Source organism: Drosophila grimshawi, unplaced genomic scaffold (assembly GCF_018153295.1).
Source record: "Drosophila grimshawi isolate 15287-2541.00 unplaced genomic scaffold, ASM1815329v1 contig_848, whole genome shotgun sequence".
NCBI classification, from domain to species: Eukaryota; Metazoa; Arthropoda; class Insecta; order Diptera; family Drosophilidae; genus Drosophila; species Drosophila grimshawi.
In genome coordinates this window covers 20,369,179-20,377,173 of record NW_025063692.1, presented here as the reverse complement: position 1 = coordinate 20,377,173, position 7,995 = coordinate 20,369,179, and positions in this window count along the sequence as shown.

Genomic DNA, 7,995 nt, shown 5'->3' with positions numbered 1-7,995 from the left:
TTTCGGGCTGCAGCGTATATATATTTATAATATATATATATATATATATATATATATATATATATATATATGTTGGTATATGTATATGCTTGTCGATGGGTGTGTGCGTAACTTTTATTTATTGATTTAATACTTTTTCAATTTACTGCAAATAGCGAAAGAAGGCTACCCATGCGGTTGTGTGTCTCAGCCATAACTAGCAACTGCGCCAGCAACTGCAGCAGCAGCAGCAGCAGCAGCCATGTAGCGGTTCGCAGTAAGGCAAATGGTTTGAGGTATTGAGGAGTTTGGTGGATAGCATGCCATTTGGCATTGGCAATACCCTCAATCCCAATGCCAATGCCGCATTCCCATCGACACAAATGTAGCGCGGCATTAACGACATGTCCCCAGTGTACACCCTCTACACCCCACCCCGCTACTCACACCAACACCAGCAGACTGCCAGTGGTAGCAACTCGTTCGTAATCGCTGTTAGCCATGGTGGCAGCTTTTAATTCACAATTTAATTTCACAGTTAGTTGCTCAATAAAAACTTTTCACAGCGTCTACAGCAGCAGGGTGGAGGGTGGAGGGTGGTAATGCCTGATCCCAGCGGTTAAAGTTTAACAGATCGCTTCTGTTAAGACTCTTTGGCTGAGGAACTCTAATTGAAATGTCTCATAACTGCCACGTTTCAAATTGTGACAGGTGGATAAAAATAGATATATATATATACGATATACCTACATAGATCTGGGATTTGTGTAATTAATTGGTATTGCTTTGCTGCACTCTGTGGGACTGCTGGTGTATGTATGCAGCATTTTGTTTAATTACTTAATATACCGCCAATTAAACAAAATGCTGTCATTTTTGATAGTTGCGACTCGGACCCAATTTTAATAACTACTTTTTAACTACTTGGGTTGTATGAGTTTTGCTTTACTTTTGTTACAAATTCAAGCTCGGATTGTCGCTCAGTTCAAACAGTACAGGTAAGAATATAAAAATACATCAAAATAGCTCTTATAGTTAATTAAATTAATAACTCGTAAGTATTAGGATTAAGAATGCCGAATCTGATTATTAAAAACTTGAAACAAATTATTCATATTTACTATAGATGCTACTAACGACATTGGTTGGTCACCCAATCATTTAGAAAGTACGTTGCTAAAGTTTATTGCAATGGTTTAGTGCAAATGTATGTATTAGGGAGAAGTAAGCATCCCCGACCCCATATAGTATATATTCTTGACCAGGATCAACAGCCGAGTCGATCTAGTCGGTTATTCCAGTTCGGTGCATGCCAAGCTTTTTGATCAAGGCTTGACCTCTATATGAGAACGGTTCAAAACTTTCCAAAGCTATAACCTTGTTTTTATGTATACAATAAGTCTTATATATGGTATTTTTACTTATATTATTGTCAAACATTTGTATTCTTAGACTTCACATAAGCATTTTGAAGACCTTTCCAAAATTTAAAAAAAAAATTATTTTCTGAGTACACTAAATAATATTTTTTTAACTCGTAAGGTCTTTCATTTCTTTTGAGTCAAGAAGGTTTGATCTAGTGACAAAATGACTCCAACATTTTCACAAATGCATTCCAATTGACAAAGGGGCGTGGAGTGGAGGCGCACATGTGTGGCATGACCGAGAGCAGAACAATGCGTTCATAAATGCGGGTCATAAAAAAGGGTGCAATGAAAACAACAAAAGCAGCTGTAAGGACCACACTGTGGACAAGGAAGAACAAGAAGGTGGAGCGAGCCGAACAGGCCAAATAGTAAACGTTCAATGAAGTGAAATTGATTTGATTTAATTTTAAATTGGAGACGCTGAGCAAAAACAGATTTTCAATTCATTTTCATAGCCGCTTCGCGGTCGGTGTTGTTTACAATGATTGGCGCATTGTTCAATTGCATTTTGTTATGGGCCAAGCACGCACAAAAAACCGGACCAGCGCATCCATAGTGCTGCGCCTGGCCAACTGGATAGGTGCTGTTGCATCTTGTAGATATACGTATTGATGTAAATTTGTGTGTGTTTGTTGTGTGCACAAGATAATTGTGTGTGGCGATCTGATATACCTTTTGGTAGGCACTTTTCTGCCTGTAGTTAACCCTACACTTATCGAATTTCACTTGAAATGTCCTTAATTATCTCGCATGCGTACAAAATTAAATTAAATTAAAACATGGTAAACATATTTTATAACGCATACGTAATATTTGTTCGTACATATTATTATGCATACGTAAAATTTGTATTTATTCACGATCTTTTTATACCATGAAGCTCTGTAAAAGTTTGGTTCAAGCAGAAGGAGGCATCTCCGATCCGATAAAATACACATATATTCCTTATGAGGATCAGCAGCCGAATCGGCTTAGCCATGTCCGTCTGTGTGACCATTTCAAAGATTATAAAAGCTAAAGACCGCAAATTATTAATAGATTCGCAGAGTCGACCCAATTCGCAAATATCGATACATATCGATTTCCGATAAAAATGAAATCCACAGTTAAAATTAATATTCGTTTTGCATATCAGCATTGTGACTTGGCTTAAGTAATATTATGTAAATTAGGTGGTTTCTCGATATTAAATATCCAACCAGAAAAGTTGATGAAATGTTGAGCAAATTCAACTGAAAATTTTGAACTTGTTACAGCAACCACACAGAGGCACACCCCCACCCACTAAGGTGCAGCAGTGCAGTCTTACTGTGCACTATATACAGATCGATATCAGATGGTTAGAGACCAACTGCTACTTGCTGGGCTGGGGAATTTCATATGCCCGCAATAACCATTCGGATAATAATCGGTGACTGGCGGCTATTTGGCTCATTGTATCAAATGACAGGTACTTAATGATGGTGCATGTTTGACACTCCCACCAGCATCCAATGAATGTGCTCCAATATTCAATGTCCTTTTGTTATAGTTGTTGCTGTTGATGCTGCCCATACGGCATCAGTAATGGAAACAACGCCAACCTCGGCATCCATTGCAACGGAAGACTGAATACCCATTGCTTTTCGGATACCCCTACTCCAGGAGGAGGGACATTGCTGTTTAATAAGCAGAGTACCCTTATCATTTTAATATATAAATATTTTTATTTCGTTTTATATGACTTCGATATCCATTTTGTAAGTTATGCTATTTAAAACTGCATACAGAAAAATAATTTGAGCTGAATAGAAATCATTACCTCATTAGAAGCCATTAGTCTAGACATATGCATTTTAAAGTACTATATAGACTCTATAGATCATTTGCAAAATATTTAACTGTTATTCTAAGGATAACAGATTCATGTTTTAATCACTTGAAATATTTGGTGATTAGTTTCTAAGGATATTCGGCATTCGATGACTTTGAATGTTTACTTTTAGTCTGGTTGACTGGCTGTTACCTGCTTGGCTAACAACAATGGCAGCTCAAAATACCAAATACCTGATATGCCAGAATTCAATGTGTTTGTCGTGTGCTGTGTGTGTTGTGAATTGGCATTGTTTGTGAATTGTGTTTGTGGCTAGCTCGTATTTTAGTGCGCCATTATCCGCTGTTGTATGCAGATGCAGACAATTTGTGGCGGCTCACATAGCGAGAGTGTAAGAGGGGCAATTGGAAATAGAGGAATTGGATGGGGCAGCAGGGGATGCTGCTGCAGGGTATGCTGCTGCATGGAGCGTTAACATAAATCAAAGCTCCAAACTCAAAGCAAGCGACAGGCGCACACAAAGCGTTCCCAATGCAACGCCGATGCGGACAGGGGCGTAGAGGGAGTGGCGAATTGAAAGGAGTGCAGGGAAGAAAGAAGAGCGGAAGATGACACACATCCAGCTTCATTTCGGCACGTGCACTTGAAAAGCCGAGCAGCGCTTTTGACATATTGCCGACTTGAGACGCAGAGCGGGGAGAAGCGGAAGGAGCTCGGGAAACTGTTGCCCAGAAGGTGCGCAGTTTTGTGCAAAATTAGACAGCGCATAGAGCCTTAGAGCGTTAGTGTTTTGTTCCCCCACTTTTTGAGTAGATAGATAGATGGATAAAGGGGCGTATGTGTGCAGATGGGAGAAGTCGGGGCGTCATTGCCAGTCATATCCTGCGGGGATAAGCGCACTTTATGCAAAACGCACAACTTTTATTCCATTTTGATTTCTTTCTTTCCTTTTCGCTTTTTCTTTATTTGGTTGTTGTTGTAAAAATCAACCCTATACCCACTCAAAATACGTAAAAAGGGCATAAGTCATTTGTAAAATTGAATGTAGGCGGCAGAAAAAATAAATCTCCAACTTTGTAAATTAGATGTATATGGAAATATATTTTTGATAGACTGTTTAACTAGAGACACTTCATTTTCATTTTCATTTTTATTTTTTAATATTTCACTTTTTTTTTAATGATGTCCAATCAACAATGAATTGCAAAAACATTCCAAGCGTGTTTAGAATATTGTTCTGTACAAATTGTTGAACTATTTAATAATAAGCAGAGAAGTGTTTTGAGAATCGGTATTGGAAATTTAATCTGGTGGTATCTCCTAGTCAAGTCGACTTTTTACTTGCTCGCATCTGCGTTTTCATCTGCTGCTTGCCTCCATCTGCTTTGCGTCACAAAGTTCTGCAGTACTGGTACAAGTCGGGTGGGTGGAGATTGGTGCGAGAAAAGTGTAAACAGCTTCCTTGTTATGTCGCTGACAATGCCTGCGAGTTGATGGCTTTCAGCAGAGATTTGCTGACAGCGATGGTGTAGGGAGGGGGGCGTGGAAGGCAGTAAAAGGCACAAAGGCAGCGAAAACGGTGAAAGCGATGGGAATTGATTGAAAAGTAAAGAAAGGCAACAACCTAACTATAGAATTAAGAAATATATACATACGCACACACACACATGCACACACACGCACACATGTATGCATGCATGTGTACAAGCGATTGACTCGTCCCCGCCCCGTTGACACACCCCTCAAGGCATCTGGGGGCGATCAGCCATTTGATTATGCTAATGAAATAACAAGCCTATAAACTTAAAAACTATGCCAAAGCCCATTCACACGCACACGCTCCTCCTCGCCCTCCGGCGCCTGCATACCCACAAGGTCTGAGAATAAAAGCAAGCATATTGAAACAAACACGTACAAAAAAGCTGACAACGGAGACTGAAAGCACTGTTCCAAAAAAGGTTCGAATACTAGCTTAGATATGCTTAAGCATCGTTACACTACGGATTAGATGGTGGCTCTTCCTTTTTTCCTAAGACTTTTATCTTTGAATGGAGGGCCAAAAGATCTATATATATATATGTGAGGGCATACATACGACTAGTTTTCTCCGATTTTTGTTAGTCCACACGACCTGGGCGGGAGTCACTCAGTATACTATATCAGCCAGTACTAAATATTCACCCGAATATCCATAAGCCGGTACAATTCTTATCGTCCTTTCCAGCTCCATCCAGCTCAAAGATGAAGAAGTAGGCATGCTCTGGAGTACAATCAGTTATTTTCAGACAGTATTATAATTTGGATTATTCAATTTGATTAAATTTAAGAGTTCTTCATTTGTTCATTTTTACCTTGAGCTGAGTTACTTTTATTTGAAGTGGAAGAGAGAGAGAGAGAGAGGGAGCAACATAATAGGCTAAATTGGTGTATGAGTTAAATTGCTCACGGAACAGCCAAGCGACACCTTGCAGCAACCAAAAAAAGCACACATAAAGATCTGACCATGAGTGCGCAGTGGAACAAGGGTTGCGAAAGATTAGCGGGGCAGTGGCAATGGCAGAGACAGTGGCAGTGGCCATTTCGTGTTAGTGGACATCTTTAATGCAACGGCCAGCAAAAACACTTATGTGCAGCAGAGCATGTTCAACTCACGCCCCGCCGCCACTCCCTGTACACAACTAGTATCCCTGACACTCTTTTGCACCATTCTCCTGCTTCTCCACGTTTTTTTCTGTTGCCAGCGTTTTCTTTGCATATTTATTGTATAGTTTTGTAGTTTTATCAAGTTAGCTAGTTAAAAGTCAAGATGCTGGCTACCGGCAGAGTCAGGTAGTCGGGCGGGTGAGTGGATGGTTAAGTTGAGTTGAGGTGGGCATGGGGGTGGGTGTGGGTGTGGGCGTGGCACATGCAGAGAGCACCTTGTCGACGACTGCCAGCGGCAACTCCACATCTTCATCTGCATCTGAGTCGACTCGACGCCGTGGTGTGGCTTTTATTAGCTACGTGCGACGTCGGGTCAGCCAGGAGGAACGCAGGACGGACAGACAATCGAGGAAGAGATGGGGAGAGGGGGGTAGCTATACTATAGCTGAGAACTTCCAAGCGTTGGCGATAAGATGAGCGTGCTAAAGTTTTATTGCCGCATATTTAAGCTATTAAAAAATTCATGCATAAAATGACACACATACACCCACACCCACATCCACAGCCGCACACACAGACACACATGCAGATTAAAGCGTGGCAAGAAAATTAAAATGCCACTGCTGAAGGTAAAACGCAGCTAAAAGTTAATACTCTATCAGGATGATCTTTGCGCCAGGTAAAAACCTCCTGGTTTCCACAGAACACACCAAACAACTCCATTTGGCCCAATGAACAACGGTCTGTCATCAAATGGTCAAATCAGAGTTAAGTTCGTTGACTACTATTAATATATCGGTAATTGGGCTTCAGTTTGGAGAAGTGCAAAGAGCAGAGCTTGAGCTGGTCAAATCAATCCAAATGACTCCTTGAAACTTTTATCGTTAAGCATTTAAGCAGCTTATAGACTCAGAAATGAGTTTTGCAATTTGGTCAGACAAATATAAATACCGGTAACAGAAACGTGGATAGACACACTTGTAATTTTGAATACCGCAGCATTATCTTGCCATACCCATCTCACTCTTCCAACCTCTTTCTCTCCCTCTCTCTCTCTCTCTCTCTCTCTCCCTCTGTCGCTCTGTCTCGCTCTTACAGCAAGCCACTGCAGTTGTGCGCGTTGGCAGCTCTGAAGGCGCCCAAAATGTCGAAACAAAAAAGGTTTTGGGTGGAAGGGCATAGGAGTCGGATAACCGTTGCTAAGTGCAACTGGCGGTGTACAATAATAACTATAATAATCAACATAGTGGCAACACACACACACACACACACACACACGCACAGCAGACACATTATGGCCTGTGGGTGTTTCGTTGTTTTCAGCTTTTTCTGTTGCATTTTCATTTTCTTTGGTGCTGTTTGTATTTATTGGATGTGTCTGCCAGCCGCTGCCACCGTCATTTCCCCTACCTAATACCTCTTAATCTCCCCTTTCGCTGGCCCCTTGCAACGTGTTAGCCTTTGTGCAGCTTTTTAGTATTCATTAAATTGCATAATTATACAATAAGTGCAATAGCTTTGACTTTAAACCGAACCCTCCCCTTAAGCCAAACATTCTCTACACCAAAAAGGCGTCTGACAGACTCCAGCGGATATAAATATGCATTAGTGTATTATACAAACTAAATATGCATTTATGTACATCTGCACTCCTTTTAAACCTGTTTGCGTCTTCAAGTGTCTGCATTAAAGTGCGCCTAACCAAAACAGCAACTTCTTAAATATTGATTAATTATTTGCTGGCAACTTAGTTAACCATCATTGTCTTCAGTGCAAATTGAAACTGTCGCAGCAGTTTCACCTTTATCTATCTGTCCATGTATGTATATATATATGAATTGATATCTGCCTAAAATCCAGCTGTGCTCATTTTATCTATTTAGCTAAAACGTTTTTGCCTATTTTATTTCATTTCATTTCTTTTTCTATGAATTCGTACAAGCCGCTCTCCCCAATATATGTGGGTTGACGGGTGGTTGGAGGGAGTGGGAGGGGAGGGCATAGTTGCTGTGGATTATTAGGCAGGATTATGAATACATGGGCCGTTCAGTTGGCCGCATTGTTTTTATGTTTAAGCAACTTGCCAATTTGCAGCTGAAGAATGATGGGAAAGGGAGTAGAGGGAGGTGTTGT